The sequence below is a fragment of the Lepidothrix coronata genome, unplaced genomic scaffold (assembly GCF_001604755.1).
Source record: "Lepidothrix coronata isolate B3197 unplaced genomic scaffold, Lepidothrix_coronata-1.0 Scaffold271, whole genome shotgun sequence".
Taxonomy (NCBI): domain Eukaryota; kingdom Metazoa; phylum Chordata; class Aves; order Passeriformes; family Pipridae; genus Lepidothrix; species Lepidothrix coronata.
The window spans coordinates 775,183-779,115 of NW_016690451.1; positions in this window are offsets into that span (position 1 = coordinate 775,183).

A 3,933-nucleotide genomic window follows, 5' to 3' on the forward strand; every position below is an offset into this window, starting at 1 on the left:
TACTGCCAGCTGGAGTAAATAGTGTATCTCTTCCTCGTGTGGGTATGTGGGTATGTGTGTGTGGCCTCAGCCTCGAGTATTTTGATGTCTGACTTCGCAGCTTCCACCGTCACCCTAGACAATAGAAATGGATTTCTAGAGAATCTAGTTTCCTGGGATAACAGACTGCTGACTGTGAGTGTTCTTTTTCTTGTGTAGCCAGTGATATGCTGGTAATTACAGTTCTTAAAGGTGTGTGTTTAGATCATTGAGGATAAGGGAGCTTCAAATAAATATTTGAAGCTTTCATATAAAAATAAATAGTTCAGGGGCTTCACAGTAGGGTTGTGATGTTTATAATTTATTCATCTCCAACTGACACATACAATTGAATTCAAAATTTTCTTTTCAGGGATAATAGCATAACAGTACATTTTATGACTAGTTCTGCAGCCCAGAAGAGACCCTTATGAAAATGTGTGAAGTCCATTTTGTTCTAAATAAAAGCTCATGGAATCAGTACATACTGATTGCTCTTTTTGTTTATTGTTTTTTAATTTATTTTGGGGCAAGTTTAATGAGCATAGAAAATGATGGTTGAATTCCTCACTACTGAGGATCCCAGTAACTGCTGGGAATGGATTCTAGGCTGAATTAATCACATCTACTCTTGGAAGGCATGAGGAAACTCAGCAAGGATTGTCCAGTCTCTAGGCCGTCTCCAAAATTGTCGCTTAATACGATTGAAAATGAAAGTGTTTATCATTTGTATCTTTACTGCAGTTGTGCCATCCTAGAGTAATTCCCGTGCAGTGGTCTTTACCTAGAAATGAAAATTTATAAGTCTAGTTTACCATTTAATTGAAAGGCGGGGGTCCAGAGGAGGACAGCAGTTTCTAAACTCCTGGCCCAAATGTAATTTGCTTTTGAAGAGCAAAGGGAAGCTCAGGGTTTTGTTGCCCAACCAGCAAAGCTGAAAAGATACTTCTTGCTTCTTGGGCTTGAATCTGTAAGGTCTGGACAATCCTGAGCTGTCAAAACACTCAGTAATTGCTTTATTTTTTAAGCATGTTTGTGAATAGTCTAGTGTAATTTCCAGATAAATCAAGAGCCAAGTTACTAGTTTTTTTAATAACAGCAAAATTTGTAGAGCACCAGTAGGAAATGAAAAAGTAATCTTTGTTGTTCACACCAGACTAATAGTGAGACTTCAACTCCTTAGGCGGTGGAGGAAAAAAATCATGTTACTCTGAAGAAACTACCCTGGGATACTTGTGAGTGTGACAGAGAATACATTTAAGTGTGTGAATGTTGTTGGAGAGCAGGGAGAAAGCAAAACACTGAATAACAGTCATCCATGTACACATGTTCACCAGGCAGGCTGTGGTGTACACAAAGGTGGGAGCAAATCTACCTCCCTGAAAACTTTGAAGCTGGAAACAAAAAAAAAAACCATAGGATTTATACCTTGAGTATAAATGGCTTTCTACATCCAATTCAGTGATTGGTTTATCTTTCATGAAGTATAGCTTCGCAGCAAATAGGTAAGCATGGGTTACCTAGTTTTCTTTGAAACTGAGGAATTCTGGTATGGAAAATTGATCTAGCCTGGAGGAAGAAACAGTCCTTTTACAGGGACTTAGAAACTTCTGGTGTGTTGTTCCATCAGCATAAATAAATCATGGCAAATTGTTTCAATTAGCAACACAACATATAAAAGGTTGTGGTTTTTTTGTGGTTTGGGCTGCATCCATTTTTTGTATTAAAGAATTGCTACACTGCTGCACACAAACCAGGCTTTACGCTTCTGGGCAAGATGAGTCTTCAAAAACTGAAGGGACTGCTTTGTTCCTTGCCACATTTGTGTGTGCATTTTATATATAATATGTGGATTTATCCTGGTACAACTCCTGCAGTAGAAAGGGTGCCACAATGCATCCTGTCAGAGATGCTCTAACAGAGCAGTACTCTGTCAATACACAGCACCTTTTTTAGGTATGAGGCTGGAAAATATGACCTCACTTCCTGAAAGGTGCTTTCTCAGAAGAAAATGAGGGAAATGGTTTTGGTGATGTCCTGTCATCTTTGCAGCAAAGCTATTTTTTCTATCTGGAAATTAGTTGATTTCAGGAAGTATCGTTTAGAAGCAACTAAATGTTTCATGTAAAGTATGTGTTCCCCTTTTTATTTATTTATTTTTAATAAAATTTAAAAATCTTTTAAAATTGATTTTTTTTCATTTAAAATTGTCTTTAAGTATTTATTTTCCCTTAATATTTATTTTTTAATTTAATTTTATTTATTTAAAATTTAATTTTTGTTTTAGTTGTTGGTTGCCATTATTGGTTGCCATTGTTGGTTGCCATTGTTGGTTGCTTGTTTTCCCCCATTTTGGAGGATGCATCCTCCAGTGGGCTGGCTTAGGTAAATAATGGGGAAGGTAAGTAGACACCTTTCAGGAGTTACCTCCTCAAATTTAATGGGGACATGTTTGGATGTTCCTCTTTCTCAGGAACCCCGGGCATGGTTTTACCTGAAGGGGGTAGACAGACATCCTGAACCTTTGCCACTTGTCATTATGGGAAAAATATCCCTGCCTTCAATCTTTATCTTACAGGATAAAAAATGACAGACAGAACCTATACAGACAGCTTCCTCTGTACATGAGATTAATTGTGGCAAAGCAGGTATTGATTACAAGTGCAAATCTAATTTTCTTCACAGAAGAACCTGGTCTTAAAAGGGTTCACCACTTGGTCTCAGGAGTATGAACTGCAGGCTCCTATGCCCAACTGCTGCTTCAAATTCATCATCGCAAATGCTTTTCATTTAAAAGGTGGTGTGTGGCTTTTTAAAATAAAAGAGAAGCAAACTAGTGGTGTGGTTTTCCTCTCAGAATGCTATTTTTATTTAATTGGTGGCTTCTGGAAAAAGTAACCTGAAAACAAAGGCACAGAGGTGCTGTTTCATAGCACAGGGTACAAAGGCAAAGAACTACCCTACAGTTTAAGCTGCTAAGTAGAGTTTTGCATTTGTACTTTGGGGCATGACAGCCCAAAGCTTTCAACTTTGAAGACCTGCACATCCACTGGTACTTTCTTATGAGGCAGAAACTATCAGAGTTACACTACTTGGAAAAGCAATGCAACTCCTGATATCCTCAGAAATAAGAAAAATTCTGTGATGTGTTTTTGTATAAGAAGCATCATCTTAGTAATATGCAAGCTCAAAAGCTTGAATATGGGTTTTACATTTCCATAGTAAGTTAAAACTGTTATACTTTCTGCCAAATCAAACCTCTAGATAGTTGGTAATTCCTTTCACAGCTTAATATTTTACCTGGTCAAAAGCTTGTAAAAGGTTAATATGTTTTCCCTTAGCTTCTTTTAGTTGATGAAAGTTTATTTAATGAGTGGTAAACCCTAAAAAGTAACCAAAGGCCTAATAAAATCTTCTAGTATGATTGTTCAGTGAATATTTTATAGGTTAATCTTTCAGAGCAATAAGAAAAAAAAAATAAAGGCAGCAAGCTATTAGATCTTCCTAATTTCTTTTCTTTGTGTTAATGAAGAACAAATTTCTAAATATATTTAAACCAGCCTAGCAAGGCATAGGGGTTCACGCATGTGTCTAATATCCCAGAAGACAATTTAATAATTTTCCTTACTGGTCAAGCAGCTTAGAGAAATGGGAATTTACTATATACTCATGTATTCTGACATTTGATACATTTGGCTGATCAGTTCTGCAGGTCAAACTCCCCCATGTTCTCCTTAGGTTTTTATGGGTCACCTGTCTACATTAAAGGTCATGGTACAGCTTCAGGTGAAAGGAGGTGCTGGATTTCTGTAATAACACTTCCCGATACAGCCTGTGGGGCACAAGTCTTAAGGAATTTGTGCCTGGGTTATGGCTGGGAAAGTGGCACTGTTGGAAGCAGGACAGCTCAACCTG